Raw genomic sequence first — 24,462 nt, forward strand, 5'->3', positions numbered from 1 at the left:
GGGTTCGTTTCCAACCTCTGCAGTTGACTCACTCCGTGGCATGGCTACTGTTTGTTCTGGACAAAGCTTTCGTGTTTTTTCTTGACTTGTACATTGCCAGCTGTGCATGATGTACCACCCAGAATATGCTCTTTAGCCTATGTCAGACCATAACTGTGGCACACAGAGCTGTGATTTGATTTTTCCCATCTGCAAGGAGAGTCAGATTTACCCCTCGCCCCCCCCAGAGGGACATTGCAGGGTCTGGCTTGTGTGTGCACAAGCAGCTCAGAAAGGTACAAATTGTCCCTTTCTGAAAACAAACAAAACCCTACCAAAATCAACAACAAAACAAACTCTGCAAGAACTAATTTTTATGCAGTTCTGCAAAGTGTGTCCCATTCCTCTCCTGCCCAGCCACATACCTAAAGCAGCTTCTTTGGTAAGTTTCCACTTGAAGGACATTTCATTTCCGAAGTTACCAGCTACCTGCAAGGAGGTGGACATGAGGAAGGGTTCATACCAGCTTGGCATTAGTGTTTTACATGGAGCTCGGCAGTAATGATGGAGACCTGCCACCAGAGTCATTCCCATGGAATGATGGTAGAACGACCCGGAGTAAAGATGTCTCTTTGGAGAGCTGCTGACAGATTTACTGACCACCAGGTCAGACTAGATTGCCCTTTCGTTTTGGTATTAAGAATTGCTGTGCATTGAGTTTACTTATTAAACTGTTAGCAAGTTGCTGTGTTGTAATGTGTCCCCATCATGTCAGCAGTGGCACCCTGCTTTACCCCTCTCCCTCCTCCCCAAAGCCAGGGCAGACCTCTGCTTTGGGGCATCCATCTCCAGCTCTTTCATAGAGTCATGAAGGCGTTCTGCTTCGTGTATAACGCTTGTCTTTTGCTAGGGATGTAAATCTTTGGTCTATAGACCTTTGGTTAAGGATTTTCTTTAAAACATTAATGAGCATTTTAGATTTTTTGGGGAAAAAATTGCAAGCAATGATGACATTGTGTAAAAATGTAGCAGCTAAAGCGTATGTTCTGTTGGTTTGCCTTGTCTTACAGGAACATCATTTTTGCACATCACTATTAACAATGCAAACACCCTGAAATGCTAATAGCACTAGTAAGCTTTTAATTCCATGGAATTTATTGCTTGCTGTATTTCCATGAATTTATAACGCTTTGATTCTTAAGAGCCCCATTTAATCAGTTTTGCCTGGCACAGAACATAATAAACAACTTGCTGGTGCTAAAGTGCCACATGGGGGAGGCTGCTAACAAGAAAGTTAAATGCTTCTGCCACTAGCAGTTTCTTCGCTGTATTTTTCATGAGCTGTTACTACCAGTAATGTACTTTGCTAGCTTTAGAGCAGTGGTTAAACACAGTGACAAACCAAACAGCACTCCGGCGCTATAAACACCCAAAGCAATACCATTTCTGTTCAGAGCTTCAGTTTAAACCAGGCTGGAGGCTTGGTTTTGTTTTATGGTGATCAGTGATGTTTTTTTAAAGGCCTTATTTTTCTTGATATCTTAATATAGGACTTTTAGGAAAAACTGGTAAGTGGTGCTGATAGAGAAGAACAGTGTGGGGAGAGAGAGAAATAAAGAATTAAAATACCTTGAAAACCAGTTCTTGTTTGTTTATGCTGCTTGGCCATAAAAGTACAAAAAGACTGTCTTAAGTAGAAAAATACCAGATTATCAAGTGCTTTAAAGCAGAAAATGTCATTTGAGTCTCAAAACTGCACCAACTTTATATAATTACCCTTTTAATTATCCCCAGTGGCCCATGAAATTTGTAAAATAGAGCATTGAGAGTTTGATTTACTTACATGTTGCACTTTAGTGTTATGCTCTTAATGAATATTGTTTAGTACTAATGTCAAGCGGGGATTGCTGAGTGCTATAGAGAGGTGCATGCTGCAAAGCTGGGTATTCAGAGGGGAATTGTGGAAACTCCACCTTAACTGAAGAGCATGTACATATGTAAAGCAATATGCTGTGATTTTTGTTGCCTGAATGGAAGCTATATTGATTTTATCCTCTGCATGCAAAGTAGTTTACTATATTTTCTTTATTTAACCATGCCAGAGAAATAAATGTGTAGGGCATTTATTTGGTTCTGTGTCAGCATCTTCCTTATTATGGAGCAATACTTACGTCTTTCCTTTAAATGACCAGAACATGGAAGCAAGCTCTTTAATTTGCTCTTAGGACCTAACTGGTTCAGCCTATGGTAATGGAAATAACAGTAATCAATATTTGATGTGGGGTTTCTGTGGGGTATCCAAATACCATTTATTGGCAAGAAACTGCTAGAGTAAGACTGGGGGAAATGTAATCCAAAGTGTGGTCTAAAACTCCAGCTAAATTAAACAGGCATCTTCAAAGGTGAATTGAGACATCAGTGAACAGTAACAGTAAAAAGAAAGCAAGCCGAGTCTGAAGGGTTAGATAATAGGATGTAATAGCTGGTGACCTCTAAATTATTGGTACAAATCCGAGCAAGGTGGAGAGTCAGCAGAAAGTATTTGCATTTGAAAATGGTCTTAAAATGCTTTCAAGTGATGGTCTGGTCCTCAGGACCCATCCGCTGACATGGTGGGGAGATTTGATACCATAGAAGGATGCTCTGTCCTCCCTTTGCCTCATGTGCTGCTTTTTTCTTTTACCTTTTAATATGGCAAGTGTTACAAACAGCATAGAAATGCTTATACGAGAGGTTGGACCAAAGGTACAAGTACTTCAGCATCTCTAATAACATATATGACCAAATGTCTCCAGAGGATGTGGGAAAAGCCTGAGGTTTTACCTTCCTTCCAGAATTTTTGTTTGTGTTTTCCTGCATTCAGTGCTGCAGCAGTGTTGGTATTCCTTGTTCCTGGCTCTGCTCCGCTTTCATTATCCTGCTGAACTCATGAGATCTTCGCATGGCTTCAGATTTCAGAGACCAATTTGTACAGCGTTGAGTTAAAATTTAACTCTTAAATTCTTTTTCCCATTCGTGAGTGTTCCTGTGCATTTATGAGAATGATACATAAATTGAAGGAGAGAAAAACAACAGAAAAACAATTATTTTGCAACTTTCACATATTTCAGGCAAATAAAATAAGTTCAATAGTGGCTTTAAATAAATGGCAAAAACTATTTACATCCCAAGCACCTATATTTTTATAATACCAATTCTCCTTACCCAAAAGAGGTGTGTGGTGTACAGCTGACATTTGAATGGGCAAAGTCATGGTAGTTGCTTATGGAGACAAATTTCAGGGACCTGATTTCTGAAATCTGAATTTATTTACATCTGAAAATACCTTGCTGGAAAGAAGCTCAAGAGAACAACCTCTGAAGAGGCTCATCGAGCGTTTTAGTACAGCACTGAGCACAGTGGGGCTCCTTTTTTTGTTCGTCCTGAGGCCCTGCAATAATAAACAGAATTACTACTAATAAATGGGAGCCTTGATTTGAAGTCATGCTGGCTGCAGGACATAGGCAGTGTCAGCTTTCAGTCAGTGCATCAAGGCTGACCTTGAACTTGTGTCTGCTGATAAGAGCAGTGCAATAGCCCAGTTGTATCTGAGAGCATTGTTGCAGTGCTCAGCGCTGCTGGGCAGCTTTGCTGGTGTTTCTTCTCACCTTGTCTTATGCCCTTTCTATGGCCAAAGGCTGGATGCACTGGGCTCTCCTGGTGCTGAGAGTGGTCTCAGTTAGCTGCAACACTGTGGATTGCCCTCTGTGCCAGGAAAGCCATGCTGAATTTGGTAGGGGAACATGGCAAGATAAATTGCTTGTACCAGAAGTGGTTATTTCAGCTCCATTTAGTTTCAGGGGGTGTTTTCTGTCTTCTCTACCACCATGCATGGGTGTGTCACTCCCTTCTAAATGTGTGTGTGGTATCGTACCATGCTTTGGTCTCAATACACCAGGAGATGGTGGCAGACGGTGTATTTGTCTGGTACTGTGGCTTGGAAGAGAGCTGGCTGGAAGGAGGACAGGTTTTCAGGGGCAGTTAGCGTGCTTTCAGTTCTCGCCCCATCTTACTTCATACTCACACGCAAGTGTTGGTGGGCCATTGTGACAGCATGGTCTTGACACCAGGTATTTAACAAAGGTACTAATTAGTCATGGTGCTGCCCCACGACAATGGATGGTTGCAGGTTGCCATTACAAATCTTGCGTTTAAGAGATCGTCCCTCTGTTTCATTGGGTGTCTAGGCATCAAAATTTGGGCAAGAGTTTATGGCACTTTTAAAGCCACTGAACTGCTCTTGCGATTCTTAAATAAATTAGAGAATCCAAGGAAAGTAGAAGAAAAACAAGCCCTATACCATTAACTCTGTGTTGTCCAGTGCATGAACTCAGTATTGTCCTTCCAGAGTAGTCTGGCATCACGGATGTGGACAGAAATGTGAACTCTCACCTCAGAAGTAACTGAGGATAAGTGGAATTTCTGAAAGGCGGTTTTACTGCTGTCTAAAATTGGAAGCATGAAGTGGAAGGTTAATAAGAAGAGAACCCTCTGAACCTCGTGGTTACACTCACAGTTAGCCACCCAGCTGAGGAGGGGTGAGGGAGCCAAGCCAAAACCATCACAGAGACTCCAAGCAGATCACTGTAGGCATGCTTGTTTTCAAAGCTGGTAGGAAATGGTTTTCTTGGGGAAAAAAATGGAATTGATATTCTTTCTTTTTAATTTAGGAGCCAGTTTTCTGATCTCCAGTTAAGATGATGAACTTGTACTGGCCTTGAATTTCGGGTCCTTTTTCACTGTTTATCTTGAGCTGTGGTTTGTACATTTGTTGGCAAATCATGTATTTTTGCAATCCTGCTCACCTCTTGCTTTTGAGGAAAGAAAGGAAAAATGAAGTAAGCTGATAGGTTTCAATGCTCTTTAGCTCCTTTTGCAGATGCTTTTGCATATTCTGGGCCGATCTTGCTTTGTTTTAGGTGTTGTATCATATTTGTTACACTTTGTGCAATCATTAGCATTAATGGGGATTTGCGAGTGTAACACGGGGAGAACATACCCCAGAGTGTATTACTTAATTTCCCTTTGAAGTGGAATGTAGTTGTCCAATTGGCTGTATGCTGTGACTTGCCATCATTATGAGTAGTTTTTTGACTCCTTCTGGAGTAGCTTAATCTCTCCTAGGGAGCCTACGATTAATCCCATTGGACTGTATAGGGCATAGATAGATAGATGCCACCTTTAAAGCACCAGTAAGTTTCTGAGGCACCTTTTCTAAGCGAGGAGCAAGAAGTGCACAGTATAAAAGAACCACTTGCCCCTGCCAAAACTGTGCAGTCACATGGTTAGTGAGGCACAGTATTAAATTATTTGAGCTTTGTGCATAAATATATCCCAAGATAAGCCCTGTAACTGAGGATTTTGACTACAGTTTTCTTCATGGGCCAAATACTCCACTATAGGTCAGGCTATAAGAGTATTTCAGTGGAGCTCTGCCCAGGCGTAGCAGCTGAAGGAGCTGGTCCTCCTTACGTGCATGTTGCAGTGTCCCACACCCAAAGAAATGCCTCTTTGTGTTTTACGAGTGGACTTTGCAGCATGATTGGAAATAGAAACACAGTAAACAGCAACTGTGTCTCAGAAATATCCCCAGCAACACAACTGTCACTATCTCAGCTTCTTTCCAAGGCCCCTTCTTGGGGGGGCTGCTCAGCAGCTTTATGACAAGCACTGTAACATAAGCTGCAGCATCAGCCCTGGAAAATCTTGTAGTAAAGCTAACAAAGTATCTGCAAAACCTTGTTTGTATGTATGTGTGCTTACGTTTAAGATGCAAACTTGTATTTGAGCGTGCTCGGCTCCCTGCAGTATATAGCTGCAGAGCTATTTCTAACATCTTGGAAGAGATGGATTTGTAGTCTGATATTTTTTTTACTGTGTTTTTCTCACCCTGATGATGTTTATTAACCTGTTCCCTGATGTCCAGTTACAAGGGATGGGCGCGTAAAAGTTTACATGAAAATACATTTCTGTGTAAGTGCTTCTCTCCCAGTGATTCCTTTGCAGCTTTAAACCAAAACCAGTTCCATCCTGTTTCATCCTTTACTCTTCAGACCTGATAGAGAGGAGGGATATTTCACTTTACCTAAAATCCACCTTGTCCTTTCCATTTTTCACTTTGGTTCGCTTGTCGATATGAAGTAATGTGTCTGACCAGCTATCAGAGCTCTGTTGGGAGCCCACTGCCAGGGAGAGCATCCTGGCTTACCCTTGGGATAGCAGGAGGCACAACCCTGTCTCCTGCTTTTTATTCCTTCTTTTTTCCTCTGAATACACCAGCACATCCAAAAGTCTCCTTGCTGACCACTGGTGACTTGAAGCGCTGAAGCGCAGGAGCTTAGAATTAAGAACAATGATTATCTCTTCTGCTTCACTCTGCTTGAGCTGGGACCTGCAGCCAGGTTCTGTGGATGCGGTTCAGTGCATTTGGGGATATGCTGGGCATGAAGGATTGGCCTATTTGTTAAAAGAGCTGCCAGCGGCAGCCGGCAACGCTTTGGGTCTGTTGTGTTTTCCTCAGCAAAGAGGAGAAAGAGGGCAGATGGGAATATGGGGGGCATCTTGTTAGGCTGAGCCAAGAAAGACGGAAGGACTGAGCTGCAATGCTGATTCTATGTCCCTGGGCCGGAGATGTATGTGTGTGGGAGAGAAATGCACCTCCATCTTCTTGCTCCCCAACCTTTTCCTTAAGAGTTTTGCGATGCTCTGTGAGTTTGGAGACACACCTGCAAGGGCTTTGTGGTGGAAACGAATGTTGTCTGGAGTCCGTTTATGTCCTGTTTTGCCCAACTTACTTTAAATAGTGAGCTAAAGAGGTCCTGTAGTAATTGTTTCAAAGCCGTTTCAGAAGAGAAGCTTTCTTGTAGTGTTCTAGTTTCACTGCAGAGCCACCCCCTGACCTGCCTTGTTTTCTCTGCATTAGTTCTGTCCCCTGCCACAGCAGACCTTCATGTTCTTAACTAAGGCATCTAAAACTCATAGGCAGTTTTGGAGTGCCTAACTTACCGACACTGAGATTCCAGGATCAGTAGATGGATTCTGGGCAAAGTCCTTGTTCTTTGTGGCAGGTTCTGCTGATTGGGTTTGGTTTGCAAAGGTTTGACAAGGAGTATCTTGATTCCCTTTTCTAAGAGTCTTTGTCCAGTCTCTAAAAGACAAATGTACCAAACACTCCAGTGAAAACAGGCTCTACCCAGAACTGTTTGTCTGGTTTCTTTTCCTTATGGAGCTTTTCTCCTCTGCAATGCAAATAATACGTTTGCAACGCTTGAATATGAGATGTTTACAAAAAATGGTTTGATCCCATATCTGCTGGTTAGCCAAAACCCATTAAAACGCAGTTGAAATGTAACGGTGTGTATATTGAGCTGGAGGACTGTTCCTTGCCTCTTCTACCCCATCCCAGTAAGGTCCATACGCTGGCACAGTGTGGTGCTGGAGCACCAGCAGGTCCTCAGGTAGTCTGCGAGGAAAATGTGGGAGGTGCACTAAACTGTACAGCCAGCAGCCACCTTTTACCTTTTGTATGTCATTGTAACACGCAGTGTTTTAGGAGTGTTAATTATTATTTCTGGTACCCTAAGCAGGGAATGTATACACTTGGCTGTTGTGGAAACAAATCAAAAGACAGTCCTTTCCCTAACCACTGCGAAAGGAAATAGGTTTTCTGCTTAATTTCTACTTCAAAGGGAAGTGATTTTGAGTAACTAATTTTTTTTCTATTGTTACATTTTATTTTCCTTCCTCCTCCCTTCCCAGAATCTTCTGTGTATCTGAATCCATTAAAATAATGGTAGCTGGGAAGGAAAGGGTAAGGCCAGGGATAGGTTCCAAGTGCATGTTTACGGCTGCCCTCCTGAGAGTGTCCTGTTTTCTTCAACACTGAGTCTGTTCTCCACGAATCAGACGTTATGTATGTGATGGACCTCTGAAATGTCCAAAGTTGAGAAGCTCTCAAAGTTGAGAAGTGTGTGTTTGAATATGGGTATATGCTTCTGCACACGTACATCAAAACTGACTTTTGTGATGATCATTAACATTTTGTCTTGTCTGATTATTTCACACTACTTATCTCCAGCAATTCCTTTCTAAAAGGCTTCTGCTGAGAACCATTACTGTTGGTGGGTTCTGCCACTGCTTCTGGGCAGTGCAGCGGGATGGGAAGAGGGTATGACTTTGTGGAAACACAGGGTTACCTCCAGCCACAGAAATCAGGCTGTAAAAATGATGAGTATCTCTCTTCTGTCATCCATAGATCTGACAGGTTTGTATAACTTATGAATTAAACATCTGGGAGGTGTATCTGTATTTTCTTCCCGTTAACAGTCACCAAAACCAGATAAGCTGTTGAATAATTTTCAGTCATCCAGTAATATTGCAGCAAGTTCTGGGAGCAGATCTTTGGAATGTCTCTCTTGCAGAAATGGCAAAATTGCCATTAGCGTTAGTGTGATCAAGGTGGCACCCGGTGCTGTGCCTTAACCACAAGACTTTAACCTTCAGCTCCATGCAGAACAGACAGGACCTTTACCGCAGAGGTTTCATCAGAAAGATCCCGACAAAGTAAACAGCATGACACTTAATTTATCTACCCCAGAAACATGAAGGGCTCAGTCGACCTGATGGGATCTGTGGTTCCAGGGAGTCTAGGTATTTAAAATGTGATGCTCAGCCTGCTAAGCCATCCCCTGCAGCTTTCCTTAGTGCATAAGATATGAAAAAATCTCCTGTCCTGCAAAACAGATATTAAATTGGATACTCTTTCACCCTGCCACGATAAGAAATGCGGCAGAGAGAGGCAGGAAAATGGAATGCTGCTTAGGAAGAAAATATATTTGAATCTAACATAAAAATTGGTGAGATAGGAGGATTTTCAGTGCTAGTAGCAATACCCTCCCCAATAAGTTGCTGAAAAATTCAACTCTCCCTGTAGTTTTTGCACTGGATTGTGAATAAAAATGGTTGTGATTGATGAAGCGTTTGGTGTCTCACTGTAAGTTGGTCAAGAGGGACTTCTAAATCACCCAAATGAAATATTGCATTATCATGAACAGTAACATGTAACTGTTAAGTATGCTGTTGCTTATCATAAGCTCAAGCTCCTCTGGAGCTCTACCTGGTACAGAATCTTTGTAAGCACTGGAGCAGAGAGACTCTGCGCAGCCCGGCTGTGCCCATCCTTTCCTGGTGGAGCACACAAGGTTGGAAAGACCATTCTGCTGCGCTTGAGGCCTTGCCAGCATCATCATGGGGAATGGGCAGGTCAGCTGAGGCAACAGGGGCACGAGGCCACTTTGGGTTTTGTTGTTTAGTGAGGCTGGAAGCAGGAAAAGGCAATATACCCTTGTTTGCTGGAGGGCATGGACCCGTTAGTTGGATGCAGAAAGCCTTAGTGATAAATTACTGCCTCCTGTATAGGGCTCCTTATGTAGTTTTATTGCATATTGGAGGGGTTTTTGGCATAAAACTTTTTACTAGCTCTGTGCATAGAATAAAGTGTGAAAAGACAAAGTTGATGTTTCATGAGAAAGCAGCAAAACAGTATAAATATGCATATAATTAATTTCTACTTTCTTTACTGACACAAAGAAAGAGACTGATGTTGTTCCTGTAAAAAGAGAAGACTTCTTAGAGTAGAGTGACCTACACTTCCTGTTGAAAACCCCTGTTCTTCCAATACAACTAAATGCCAACCCAGTTGGGTTGAAGTTTTCTGTGTCCAGACCTTTCCCACTAAGACCTTACAGCTGTTTTTCAGAAAAGGATTAGAGAAATAGATGCTGTCTGGCTGTGTGAGAACACACTTAACACCAACTAGCCAAGCAGCCTTAGGATTTTCCATGTTTTGGGGCTAAAATGTGGAAATGGGGAGGGAGGTCACACAGAAGTCGGGGATTTTGTTTTGGACGTACCTGCACAATTTGATCGCAGGCTGGCCAACCTACAGGTCTCCCAAAGTGTCCCAAACTGAACTAAACCCTGTAGTTCCTTGTAATGAATAAAAAACGTATGCAGCCGCTGCCACGAGGTAGGTGACGTGCTCAGGCAGTCATGGTTCATTTCTGTCTGGCCTCCTTGTCCCTGTCTGCTCGTTTTCCTGCTTCCTGAGCTGGTGATGTCTCTTCTCTATTCAAATCAGGTGGCTTCCTCTACCCCTGTCTGGGGGTCACAGAGGAGGGAGCAGTAGGTAGGGAATGGTGCCACCCACCTACCTCCCACTGAAGTCTTTTACCTGCTTGTTTTCACCTGTGTGCCTCCAGTGTGTGGGAGAGTGGTGGCTTCTTGAAGCGATCAGGTTGGTCACCATGGTAGATCAGCTCTCTGTTTTCAGGAGTATCTCAGGAGTTTTAGATTAAGCTTTTCACCAAAATTTTCCCTGTGGCACAATCCTCAGCAAAGAAGAGGCCAGTGAAAATGGTTAAAATTTGGCTAATTTACTACTGATTAAAAACAAGGGAATGGAGATGGGACACAGTATATTGCGAGGTGTTAAGTGGTCACACCTATTAGGATACTCTGTGTGTAAGTGCACACTGCCAGAGGCTTTATTCAAATATCATATTGTGAAACACTAATATTTTAATCAGTATAAAGTCAGAGGAAAACCTTCCATGTGTGTCAGAGGCTTGGATCCTGTTGGGGTGAAATAATACTGCTTATGGGGGTCAGAGGCAGATGAAAGAGCAGCTTTTCTCTTGTACTCACATGGGATGTGCTTTGCTGCTCACTCCTTCACTTGCGAGTGTGAAGTCATTCGATTTGGCTCCATGACACCTCTAAGGTATGGAAGAAATGCCTCCTGTTCCTGTTGGTTTCATCGCGTGGTCAGGTCAGATCTTCAGTGGCAGAGGAGAGGGGATTTTGTGGACAGTACTATGGAAACCTGCACTGTGCATGCTGGTTTTGCAGTGGGTGTTCTTATGGCTCGGCAGTGTGGTGGCCTCTGCGTGGTCATGGCCAAGGAGCCTCTGTCTGACAGCGTGCGGTGTTTACAGCACGAAGCAGCCAGCCCTGCCGTTGGTTTCCCCCATCAACAATGATCTTAAGTTGTGCACCTAAACTGAAACAGTCATTAAACTTTTATCTGAATAGGAAAGCTTCACGTTCTCTTGACAGAACAGATTCTGTGGCTACTAATTTATTGCTGCAATTTAAGAAACAGACGTCTGTCTGACATGTGCCATGTAGTTCAATGGGTCACCAGTGACATCAGACTTAAAATCGTTCTCTTTGCAAACTGTGCATTTTGTGTAAAAGCTTTTATTTATAGTCAGTCATTAAAATTGAGACCTGATATTTACTTTTCCTCTGATTAGGTTAAAGAGTGGATACGAACAGAAAGTACCTTCTTGTTACCACCAAGCAGTTTCCAAATGGTGCTGTTCACATGCAGCCTTTTTAAGGGAATTACGTTACAACTATTATGGGCTTAAATTGTATGTGTTAGTTAATACATCTGTGTTTTCACTGCTGACACTGGATTCAGCACCGATTCATGTCACAAGGGGTGTATCTTCTGTCTTCCTGGTTCCTCACAGGTTCTTCTTGTCATCATGGAGCAGGTAAAGCCTGTGGTTTCTGCTGGAAGTGTTAGACTTGCAGAGAAGTGTCGTGTTACCAGGATTAGGACACTTTTGGAGGGGTTGGTCTGTTGTCTGTTGATCTGAGGTGATGATAGTAGGAGGACCGAGGAGGTCCGGGTTCCTACCCATGTGTGAGCATTTTGTTGTGCCAAATTCTGAATCATCCTGTTGCCCAGCCCCTGAGGTGGTGTGTTTTATGCAAGGCAGGGGGACTGCTAACATAGTAGGGTGCTTCTCTGTAGAGCATGAGCTGCTAAACGCCAAATATGATGTCCCAAAGGATGCACTAAGCTGCATCATAAGAACATGTCTGAAGAAGGACAATCAAGCTGGTGAAGGGGCTGGACCTCAAGTCTGATGAGGAACGGCTGAGAGAACTGGGGTTGTTCAACCTGGAAAAAAGGAGGCTCAGGGGAGACCTTCTCAGTCTCTACAACTACCTGACAGCAGGTTGTAGCAAGGTGAGTGTTGGTCTCTTCTTCCAAGTAACAAGCAGTAGGACAAGAGGAAATGGCCTCAAGTTGCACCAGGGGAGGTTTAGACTGGATATTAGGAAGAATTTTTTCACCAAAAGGGTTGTCAAGCATTGGAACAGGCTGCCCAGGGAAGTGTTGGAGTCACCATCCCTGCAGGTATTTAAAAGATGTGGAGATACGGTGCTTAGGGACATGGCTTAGTGGTGGACTTGGCAGTGCTGGGTTAACGGTTGGACTCTACGTTAAAGGTCTTTTTCCAACCTGAACCATTCACGTGGAGGGAAGAACCCTTCAAAACTGAGTGGCCGTTTAATAACTGTAATGAAAATTTGGACCAAACCCTACACATTGCCAGCTGGCTGAACTGTGCAGTATGCTTTCTTAATATTAGATAGGGCTGGGTTGTTTTCTGCCCCCCTCCTAGATCATACTGCTAAGATCAGTGGCCCATTTCAATTTTTATTGAAACAAATAAACCCAATAAAAACACTTATGCTGAGAGCTGAAGCTCCACAGTAAAGAAAAAAAATAAATTACCCCATATTGAATTTATTGATTTATTTATTTACTCCAACTGAAAAATTGAGTATTGTGTTAATGTATTTTATAAGAATCACAGTGCTTGATGAAATGGCTAATTTATTTTAGTGTATACATAAATAGCTAGCAATTTTCAGTGAGACAGGCTAATGAAAATGATGCTATGAAATTGTCTATACTATGAGGAGTGATGGAGTCAAGTTATTATTGGTTGAGTGCTACGACGTAGTGAACTGGCCATCATGTCTTTGAACTTTTGAACTGCTACTTGGTTGTGTGATTTATTGATTTTGATATCAGCATGTTAACTTAGGATTTTTGTTGGGGGGGTTGCGCATGCAGCGTAGCTGAGTCACGCGCTCTGTAATTTTATAGATGTTTAGGTTAAACAAGATGGTTGAAAAACGTGAAGTGTGTTAACGGAGCAGCCTTACGCCATGTGGAAAGACAGAGAGAGATGCATGTAGGTACCATTAGATGTCAACACTGATGTTCTGATTGCTGCAGATTAGCTGAGTACGAGTGAATTTGGCAGGGTAAGTGTGCATCATATTTGTCAGAGAAATGTTGCCTTTTGTTCTAAATGAAGCATGTGAGCTCATAGCGACTTTGTTTGCCTATCTACCTTAAACCTCTCCTCGTGGCGTATTTTATCAAGCCGGTGCCTGGTACAGGCAGGGAGCATCAGCACTCTGTTTTGTCAGCTCTTGCCAGAGGAGTGCTCCATTTTGCCGGTGGAGGATGCTAACTGATGGCACAGACAGTTCAACACCTCGTGTTGGACTCTCACATCAGAGATCTGCCCCCATCCGCTGTCACCAAGACATGCAAACTAGCTTCATCTTATGGCTGTAATTCTCTCACAGACTGGCTGCTAGTGCTGAAGCCTCGGCATGCAGTGCAAGGAGATGATACACTTGTTGTTCTTGGTCACTTCTTAGGATGTGGAATTGGGGTATTAAAATAATACTGTTCAACTTCAAGTGTTTCCCTGTGCAAAACTTCTCTCTCGACTGTGCTGGTAGGGGAACCTTTGCATGGCGATTGCTCTGAGCTCTGTTTCTGATTAAACCAAATAACTTGACACCTGCAATTTACAATTCGTCTAAAGTGCTTTATCCTGTAAACCCAGCGATTCCAAAGTTTTAAAGCCAGCAGACTTGCAGGAGTTTGCACAACTTAGCTCATCCCACCAGTTTGCTGCCATCGTGTCAAACAGGACTGGACTTTGCTCATCTCCTTGCCCCTGCTTTCAAACCTGCGATTTTAATGCCTGTGCCCCCCATCCCCACTCACCTCCTTGCTCTGCTGCGGTCTCAGAAACGCATGGGGGCATTATTGTAAATTATTACATTTATTTTTTCAGTGCTGGAAGTGCCATGTCTTTATTTGGATGTTGGCAGCGCTCCCCCTCCTCCTCCCACTGCGACCCAAAGCGTTTTCAGCAGTGGGACACCGGTACCACTTGCCAATAGCCCCAGTGCCCCTTCCCCCCCCCTCCCCTTTTCCTTCCTTTTGATTCTTTAATGTCAGTGTTTGAATTTTTATTTTTTAAAAAGATGGCCTTTTAAAGGCAGGAGCCAGAACTGGTGGGAAACGGCTGAGAGCAGGGCTGACACCAGCACTATTAGCTGGAAAGAAAGAAAAAAAGATTTCCATTTCATTGCAACGCTGTTATTGTTTACTTTGCCATACACATCCTAATATGGTTACCTCCCTGTCAAAGCGGCCGAGCCGGGCCGAGGGGCCCCCTCGGGGAGACGCTTCCAACTGCTGCTCAGACAATAAGAAACAAACGGCGCAACTCCACAAAAGGGCTGCCCGGAAAATAAGTGTCAAATAAATCCTGCAGAACTCTTCCTGCCCGGCTCCCGGCCCCCCCCGTATGTAACCTGCGCGCTGCCCGGCGGGGCTGGGGGGGGGGGGGGGGGGGCGGCGGGGCGCGACCGGCTCCTCGGCTCTGCCCGCGGGTCGTCCCGAGAGCGGGGACGGGGTTGGAGGAGGGAGGCGGGTGGGGGGGGTAAGGGGGGTGGCCGGACGGTTCCGCGCCCGCGCAGCGCTGCGCGCTGCCAGGTGCCCCCCGGCAACCCCCTCCCCCCCCCCCGCCCCGGGCCGTCCCGCTGCGCGGCCGCGGCGGCTCCCGCGGCGGGGCCGGTCCTTATCTGCGGCGGCAGAACAAAGGTAGGGTGTTGAGCTCGGCGCTCCGGGGGAGGGACGAGTTATTTTTGGAGGGCTGTCTTCCCGGTGCACCACTGGCTGACCTAAAAGGAGAAGGGAGGAAAGAGCAGAAAACCACCACCGCAACCCACCGCCGAACCCCTCGGCGGAGGCGCGGGGGGAGCGGGCGCGCTTTACGAGCGTAGTTTTATTTTTATGCAACTTAAAGAAGCCGGATCCCCCTCCCCCTTCCCCCCCCCCGTAAAACGCCCTGCTATTTCTAGAAAATTGGCGTTGCTAAAATACTTTAATCTGCGTGCTTTATTTTATTCTCTTGAATATTGCTTTATATATATTTTTTGGGTGGGTTTTCTTTTTTTTTTTTTTGCGTTTGTGATTTTGTGTGCGCATCCTCCTCTTAGCAGCTGTGAATTTCTATGAATTCTAAATACGCTTCTCTAGGGATGAAACATGAGGGGTATTTTTACACGAGGATTTCAACTTTTCAGTTGACATAATCCGAAGGTGCCACTGCCCGAGTGCTCCGAGCCCTGCGAGGAGTCCCCACGTTTCTTAAACCATCTCTTAATGTCAGATTCTTTCTTCCTCTTTTCTTTTTAAAGCCTGTGTGTTACTCGGCTTCAGGGGATGCTCTCCTCTTCCTGCAAGCCGAAATGCTCTTAGGTTCTGCCGTGCTCTTCGGTTTGTTTTGGAAACGTAGGAAAATATTAATACAGAGCAGTAAAAAAGGAACAGTGGTGCGGAGCCGGCAAACCTGTGCGCTGTCATGCCGGGAAGTACAGAGGAGCAGATCCATAATTCAGTGCCACAGCACATGGATTCACGGCGATGCAGACCATGGGCATTATGTAACTTTATGAGAAACACATTTTTGATCGTAGGAGCGGACACTGCGCTTTGTAGGTAGAAGTCTCAGATCTGGGTAAGTCTGAGGAAGAGCACTTCGCTTCCAGCCTGTGTGGAGCGGCAGTCTCCGATTCCTAAAATTCCAACAGGATTTCAGAAGGGAAGCATCTTCTTCCTAAATTGAGTAGCATTCAAAAGAATCTCTTCACTACCTGTTGTGTGATGGTGCTTAATCGGCTCTTGCTCTTCCTGACTGCTGCCTTCCTAGTTATTGTGGGATCTCTAGATTATTTTTTGTAGGAAGTCTCAGTTCCAGGCTGTGCTTTCCAGCCTCTTTTTCTTCTATTTCTTTTTGCCCCTTAAAATACCATTTCCTATGTATTCCTGCAGGTTTTTTCTTTCTGCTTCACCATTTATTTTTCTGTTGAGCTGTGCAGCCTGACCTGTGCTAATCAGAAACTCCTTTGTAAAATGTAAGGCCAAGTGAGATAATGTAAATAAACTTTTGTGCTCCCAAACTTTTATCCCATGAAATTGGGATTAATTTTTCTTAGAAAAAAAACCCAAACCCCAAACATTGCAACTCACCAGTGATAAACACAAATAAATGTGTTTTGTAAAATCAAAGGGTGTCTTTTTAAACATGGTTCTAGTTTTTGCTTTTGGGCCGTGTAGGGGATGATAGGAATTAGTAGCCTTTAATTAGACGTGGAGATATTCACATTTTACAGGGATTTATGTTAGAACATGGAATGGCGGGTGGCTTGTTTCCTCATTATGAATACTCCCTGCACATAATGAGGTTCATCATTAGTTGATGGAGTGAATTTGCCCTAGCTCTACCTTGAAAGGCACATAATTTACATACTACTTCAGAGCTTAGGCTTTAATGGATTCCTCGATGAATAAAATGAAAAGCTACTTTCTTTAAATTTTTGAACAGTGTTTTGATAATACGGATTTAATAAGACATTCAATTTCCTTGTTAAGTATATTTGAAAGTGCATTCCCAGTTTTAGCACAAAATATATTTCCCCGTGTTGCTTCCTATAATACTGGGTGCTACGTAATCAAATATATCAGTGTAAACATTTTTGGGGGGACATAGAGGGATTATTTCACTCTGCATGTGCAGGTGGCATTGGGTTTCTCTGGCCTGGTACCCTCATAGTTCGTATCAACCCAAGTGTGCTGGAGCTCACCTATACTGATAAAATACTGCAGCTCGCTCCTCTGTTAGAGCTCGCTCTGCCCGAGGGGTGTTTCAACTGCATATTTACTGTGTACATTTGCAGTGATGGATCTGTGGAAATGTGTTGCTGGTTGCCAGGCTGGCGGTGACAAACCCGCTGGTCGCACCTCCCTATTCACTTTGATAAGACGAGAACAGCAAAAACTTCTCCAGTGCAGTTCCACCTCTGAAACTGCTGTGTGAATATGATTAGATTAAATTGAATTGTAGGCTGCTTAATGTGTTATCATGTCATCGGCTCTCTCCAGCCCTAGTCTGCAGGGTAAGAGTTAGCAAGGCATCTTCTTCCTCTTCTTCTTCCTCCTCTCTCACCATCTCCACGTGTGTCACGGTCAGCACCTCTCCCCTCTGACACTTGCTAGTGCGACAGTACAGCCGAGAGGCAAAAAATACAGGGAGAAGGCTTGTTTTGATAGGATGTTTTATTACCTGAAAACGATGAGCATATATTAACATTAATAGAATAGTCTGTGTCATTCTTTTTTTAGGCAATTTACCTCTGCTGCAGACCTGTCTGCTTCAAAATCTTTCTCTGTTCTAAAACATATATTTGTTTAGGGAGTTTTCATTGAAGTGTACATGACAATTACAGCTGTTCATTAACAAAATTGGGTATTTGTTTTAAACTTTAACCAATCACTTTGATATGCTAATTATGGTGTAATTTAATTTGAGCCCTGTAATGATGATGCCGTTATTATGGACATAAATGATGCAGTTAAGCTGAGAGTAATCTCATTTGCATACTGTACATGCCAGTAAATTAAGCCCTTTCTTCGACTGCTTCAGCTTTAATTTTCCACTTCTTTTCACACAGCGCCTTTTCAGCCAGTCTCTTATAAGCCCACTTTGTAATAGTGCTGATGACTGTTTGATGTGGAGAGTTGCTGCACCACAATAATGCAAGACACAAGATGTAACATTTAAAGGATTCATTATCTTACGGAGTGTTGCTTAAAGAAGCTGGGATTAACAGGGGTGGAAGTGTCCTCTCCGTGGAGAGGTGCAGGTCTTCCCAGAAACAAATGCTGTCCTCATTTTCTCTGCTTTTTCTCGGTGTACCCCAGCAGTGGAAGGGAGTGAGGCCTTGTGGTGTTTTCTTGGGAATAAGCCAGAGCACCATCATAGCCCTATAGACAACATGAAGGGTTTGACCTTCTCTGTAGGATATTCTGTGGTGTTCCACTGTTGCAGGAAAGTTACTGGATACAATCTATCTACAGTATTCCAGAGATGGGAGATACCAAGTTACTTCTCAGATTGGGTGTGTGGGCTACAAATCTTACCTAGGTGATGTACAGTGATGCAGAACAAAGTCTGCATTATTGGTTTTTTCCATTCCATTCAGTGCCTGGTTGCTCCTTTTGTGTCCTTTACATGAGTTAAACTTCCTCTCAGGTAAATTCTGGGGTTAGATTTAGAACAGTGGTTATTCATACGTTGTTACACCTGCCAGTACTAGTGAGAACCTGGGTTTTGAAAGAATAAAAGTCACCAGCACCAAGCAAACACGAACTGCGTAAATGCTGACTTAAACGGTTAATCTTTTCCAATTTACCATGTTGTCATTGAGCTAAAGTATTTTCATAACACTGTGGCATACAAAGAAATCATGTGAAATAAACAGGGCTCTTTTTATAGCTGCTTACTATTATGGTTAGATATTTTCATAGTTTAATACCTCTGGAAGTAAAGCCCGTCTCAAGTTTTTAGCAGCAGTTGGCCTCTCAGAAAGCCATTGTTGTGTGGGTAACCAAGTTAACTAAGGATCATTATTAAAACCTTGCAATCCTTTCCTTACATAGGGTCCCATGACCAAAAATAGCTTGCGCAGTTGCCCACAAACATGCAAGCTAATAACTTCCTGGGTGAATAGTGTAAAAACTCCAAAGCAGGCATGTCACCTCTGCCTCCACCCCTGGACGGGACGCAGCAAACAGATGGGAGGGTCTGCTGTTTACCAACTGTCCAGCATTTAACGAGACTTCAGTTTTTATGGTTGTCGCCTACGCTTGGTTTCAGTTCTGCATTTCTCACATGCCATTTTGTTTTCCAGCAGCCGTTCCATGGTAGCCTGACAGTGCACATGTGCTGTGGCCGTGCGGCAGGGAAGCGCTGACTGATGGCGATCTAGCTGCTGCGCTGAGTTTGTGCCCCCATTTATGGGTCAAAACCACAGTAATCATTCCGAACAAGCCTACTGCTCTGGCCACCAACTATGCTGGCATGTAGAATTTCAGTTCTCCTTGTATACCTCTTTGATGCAAGGAGGAACATCCACAGAGACAAGTAGAAACAGAGCTTGGCGTGGTTTTTGCCTTTCACAGAGCCCTTGCTTGTTACCCATACACCAGAGTTGAGATGGTGACATATGCCAGCCAGTTCCTTAGGGTGGACTATGTCAGAGTGAAATATCGTATCTTGGGGTCCACCTCTGAAACTGGTTGTGCCCGGAAAACGAAACTCTTCCGTGGTTCCTTCTCTGAAGCTGTCAGCCTAGACATAGGATTTGCACGTGAGTGCATAAGGGAGACAAAACCAAGCGGTAGATCCCTTGCCCTTTGTGCTCAGAGCCTGGAGCTACTGAGGTTGCTGATGTAACTGGTACAAGCTGACTCCACCCAAGGGCACAGGGAGAGGAAGGGTTTCTCACAACACAGGGCAATGCAGACCAAGGTCTCCCCAGCAACAGCAGTGGGTCAGAAATGCTCCAGTATAATGTTGGAAAATTTCAGCCTTTAACGCTCATGAAAAAAGAGTTCTTACCTTCATCTATTTTAGCAATATCCCTATGGTTCAACCCTTTCTTCTAAAGGTAATATATGTGTTGCTTTAGGATGTCATAGGCTGCAAAGGAGGTAGTGTGTCTTCAGCTTCTATACGAATGAGTAGGCTGAGCATCTCTCTCTTGGGTCATGGAGAAATTTCTGGCCCAGGCAGACAGATGACAAGAGGATGGACTGAGAGGTGGGGTGGGAGAGTTTCTCCTAGTGCTTTTCAGCATTTTGTGGATGTAACGGTGATAGGGTGTGCTGTGTAGAACTTCAGCGTTAATTTTCTTGGAAGACAAAAATACTTCTTCCAAAGAGGTTTCAACGCCTAGCCCTTAAAGAAGCTGTGTTTGTAAGCATTGACTTCTCAAAGGAGGTTTCAGGCATAGCTTTTCCTACTCTCTTTGTCCTAATAAAGCCCATATCCTTCCTCCCCTCACAGGACCTTTTGAGTTTGTTCTGGATAAAGAAACTCGTTTATGAAGAAGATTTTTCCTGTATCATCCTCCCTCTTTAATCTGATCCTGGATTGCAATTTTCAGTAAGTTTCTCTTTCTACACTTACCAGCGTACGAACCTTTTCAACCCAGTCAGGTGGGAAATTAAAAGCAATACCAGTTCAGGTGATGTACTGTGCAGCCCTGTTTGAGCATTTCTGTGTAATTCCAGGATTGCTGGGTTCAAAGAAGTTTTTCGCATTGGATAATAGCAGCTCTCTGCAGAAAGTTATTTCGTGGAGTTTTGAGCTTCAGGGAGATGGATTTCTTCTTTCCCAGCTTTGTTTACAAACAGCTTTGTTCTTACCCTCTTCCAGCAAAACAAGTGTTTCTTCACAGAAATACTTACGGCTGAGAGCAAAGCCACCGAACCTCTCTCTAGCATTATAACTACAACAGATTAAAGAGTAATTTATCATATGCTAATACACTTACCCCATCAAAGTCATGGGCGTCAAGGCATAGAAACAAAAATAGACCTCTGATCTCTATCTCTGTAATGCTTTTCAGCATAGAGTCTCTTATTGGTGTCCAGACAAAAAGCTCTAGGAATTTGTGATTCTATTTACCAATAGCTAAGAACAGTTGTCTGTCGCTGAAATTCCCCAAGTGCCAAGCTGTTGCCCTTCCAAGTCTGACTGAACCAAGTTGAGTGCAAATTTCCGAGTGTGAAGATTCCCTGTTCTCATGCTTGCGAGTTTGTTCCTATTTGTAAACACATTTCTTCATGGTACTGAATGGTGGCCAGGAGGCTCTGATGAGAAATCCTGGGAAGAACACACGCATCATGCTTTGCTCTTCCAGCATGAGAACCCTCCCAGCAGTTCCCAATGGCTGGCTCACCTGGAGAGCATCCTGAAAAGGGTGATGTTTTGGAAGTCCAGGTGAGTCTGCCTGTTGGTACTGGTCCTGAGTGTACACAAAATAAAATAGTGCAAGTTAAGTAGCTATTAGGGCTTCTTTAATCTGGAAGCCTTTAGTTCTTTTGGCTGCACATACCCTCTTCCAGCAGCAGTTTTTCCTGTGACTGGAGAATATGAATGTCTGTCTAAACTGGTTGAGGGGACAAAGCAATGTGATTTCATCACATTGAACAAACATGTTTCAAGCAGAAGAATGAAGTCTATAAAGCAAAGCTATTAGGAAAAGGACTTGCTCAGCCCCTTCCTTTGCTCCTCCTATCCCTGTACCACCTGGGGACTGTATGGAGCAGCAGTGCAGGTATGCACACAGTGCAGAGACCAGCTTTTCCCTGAGATGTATGCCTGCTTCAGGTGTAAAGTCTTCAGCTCTGGTTGTGTTGAATTTGGCTTCGCATTGGCTTCTCCTCCAAATAAAACACTTACCCTAAGGATGGCCTTTCAAAAGACCATGTGCTTTTTTCCGAAGAACTGCAAATTCTGGAGCGGGGCAGCTTGTGTAGCTTCCTGAGACCATCACTTTGAGGAAGCTGACTGAAACAAATGCTGCTTTCAGGTGCGTGGCCTAAATCAAAAGCAGCTCTGTTTGAGTTCTCTGAAGTTTGTCAGGGTTTTACCATTATTAACAACCATATGGTCCCAGGCAATGGTCTTCTGTTTTGCATGGGGAAGGGCAGTGTCTGCTGGCTCTATGTAAGAGCCAGCCACAAGCAAGGAGGGTTTCTTGATGTGGCTCCAACAAATGCATGCGAGGTGGCCAAGGCCCAAGCTGTCAGAGATGGGGCAACCAGTCATGTCCTCCTTGCAGAGATGCCTGTGCGAGAGAGATTGACCTGGAGGCAGTCTGCCAGCTGGGGAGACTTGCCTGTTTCTTTGCAAACAGAATTTGCCCTTGGACTTTGGGAGGAACAAGATGGCTATGTATGAAAAGTTTCCTTTTCATGCAGAGGTGAGGCTTGCAGTGTATGCTCAGCACAGCTGAGAGACCCATCATGCAGCTCCTCCAGCTGAGGGATATTTATTGTGTTTGTTAGTGTCTCGTTTTGCAAAGGCAAGATTGGGTCTGGGTGGATGTGCAGCTGGCTGATTGAAGGAAGCCAATACCAAGCAATAAGCAGTCTTCCCCAGTGACTGGGGATCTTTACATCGCTTTTACAATGAAACAGATATAAAAAGGAAGAATGAAATTATAATAAGCTAAATTGGTGCCAAATGTACGGGATTCCATGTGTGTGCAGTAAAGGGAAACCCAGCTCCTGTAGCTTTCCCTTGGAAAATGACTTGTTCTGTATTTAGAACCCATGTGCAGGATGACCATATAAACGTGGTTAAACGGCCCAGGATTCTGATCAAAAGGGCAATTACGAGTAGTAAAATAGGAAATATAATTATTGCTACCATTTCAGATCTTACAGCCAGGGAGAATCTTAGCAGCTAGATGGAGGAGAAGCCTTAACATTAAGAGGGAAAAGAAGAAAGCCCCCGGATTTCAGCTTGTTGGGCTCTGTAGAAAAAGAGTTGAAAAGTTAGCCTATATTTCCTAGAATCTCTGAATTCCCAACTAAAGAGTAATTAGAGGGGTTGTGAACAACCTGCTTGCTGATTGAGCTGAATCACAGCAGAAACTGAATTACCAACTTGTGCACAGGAAGATCTCCCAAAGTCGGAGCTGTCGCTGGGTTACTTTCACCAAATGTCCAGCACATATGCTGCGCTTGCTTTTATTGTTCACCGTTATGGTGTCGTGTCTCGCTAGATTGTGCTTTCCTACACACCTCCACCCCCTAACAAACTGGCCCTATGTATGCACGTAGGCAGAGTACAGGGAATTAAGCTGTGTGACAGTGAACTTCTGGTTTTTTTTATGTGCTTGACAAATGTTTTTTAAACATGATATGACTACATTGTGCAGGAGAATTGAAGTGTTTGAGGGGCACGTTTTACTCCCTAATGAAATGTGGGTATTTTGGCTTTGTATTCTTCTGTATTTTTTATTCCCTGCAAAAAGAAATATTTAATATTTTAATGACACTGATGTTTAGATAATACAGGTTTGGACAGTTTTCTCCTATGTGTGTTGTAGAGTTCCTGCCGACACGCCTGGACAAACCTCACCAGCTAAAACCCTCAGGCCAGATTTTGGCATTCGATGTCCTCAGAGGGAGGGATTGTAGCTGTTAATCCTGTAATAGCCAGATTCTTCAAGGTAGCATCTTCTGTCCTCCCACGGGTTAGATTCTCACTTTTACCTGACAACACGAATATTTCTCTTCAAAGGCAACGTAAACCCTTCTGCAGGCTCTGCTCATCCTTACTTCCCCTCTCTGGGTCTTGCCCAGGCACTTCTCTTGTTCTGTGGCCTTTTTGCCATTGCCATCTTCTTCCTTTCTGGTTCCTTAGAGAAAATGCTGTGTTTGTAAGGGTCCGTCCCTCCTGGTCTGCCTGCCTTGCTATGGATGCCCCTTGGGAGGAAGGGCAAGGGCAGCCAGGCTGATCCCATTGCTCTTTGGGATCGTGATGTCACACATTTAGTCCCCTTGCAGAAATGCCAAAGCCTGCTTAGGGTCAGACGTGTAAATAATTCTGCTCAAAAATAACAATTGAAACACCAGACTCATGGCTGGGTTCTTCAGAGGAATGGCCAACACCAGCAGGCATTTGCCCTTATCTGTTCTGATCAGGCATCATGTTTTTATCTGGTCTCTATAAGCTCCAGATACTTTGACTGAAAATAGCTTCGTTGTCCTGTTCCCTTCCATGGATGGGCGAGTGGCTCAGAGGCACAGCAAGGGACATGGGCATCTTATCCCAGCTCCCCTTTCTTGATTTTTCCAGTTACGTTAGCTAGGTCACTTCGAAGCAGTAAATGCTTCAATACACACTTGGCTCCGTTGCGCCCATCGCCGTATTAAGCTCTGCGATGAATGGGGCTTTAACCTCCCTGTGCTCTATGTGCTCCAGTAGTAACAGCTCATCTACTCTACAGAGCTGCTGCAAGCCCAAATTAACTCATGTTTGTGAGGTACTTTGTAACCCTCAGATATATGGGCCTTAAGAAATGTTGTGAGCTGTTGGTTTTCACCTGCAGGGTAGAAGCTCTCCTTCCCCCCATACAGCCGGAGCTTCGGCTGTGTTTCCACATGGCATCTCACCTGAAGGCTGTGAGCTTTGTACTGCACCCTGGTGAACTTCCCTCGTGCGAGCAGCTTTGATATGTTAGAACACCCCCTCCAGAAAACTGTAGGAGAAACGTTTCATTTCATTAATATTTGGGGTGGAAATATGCTGTAGATTAATCCTCTTTGGAAGGAGATTAAGAAATGTTCTCTCCTCCTCCCTCCTCATGTAAGAGTAGGTAATGTTTATTCTTTCTTTATTAACT

General features: G+C 44.0%; 1 protein-coding gene across 13 annotated transcripts in view; it reads left to right on the top strand.

The window, feature by feature from the left end:
- The window catches only part of FOXP1 (forkhead box P1), a 386,150-nt gene that overhangs the window by 172,009 nt on the left and 189,679 nt on the right, over positions 1 to 24,462 (top strand). For 3 of the 13 annotated variants that reach the window (XM_065686908.1, XM_065686913.1, XM_065686916.1), the window contains one exon: positions 20,106 to 20,204. The exons of the other annotated variants lie outside the window; for them this stretch is intronic. The gene's annotated coding sequence lies outside the window, so the exon portion shown is untranslated. The remainder of the gene's footprint in view (positions 1 to 20,105; positions 20,205 to 24,462) is intronic. 13 annotated transcript variants of the gene reach the window in all.

The sequence above is a fragment of the Lathamus discolor genome, chromosome 7, assembly GCF_037157495.1.
Source record: "Lathamus discolor isolate bLatDis1 chromosome 7, bLatDis1.hap1, whole genome shotgun sequence".
In the NCBI taxonomy this organism is placed as follows: Eukaryota; Metazoa; Chordata; class Aves; order Psittaciformes; family Psittacidae; genus Lathamus; species Lathamus discolor.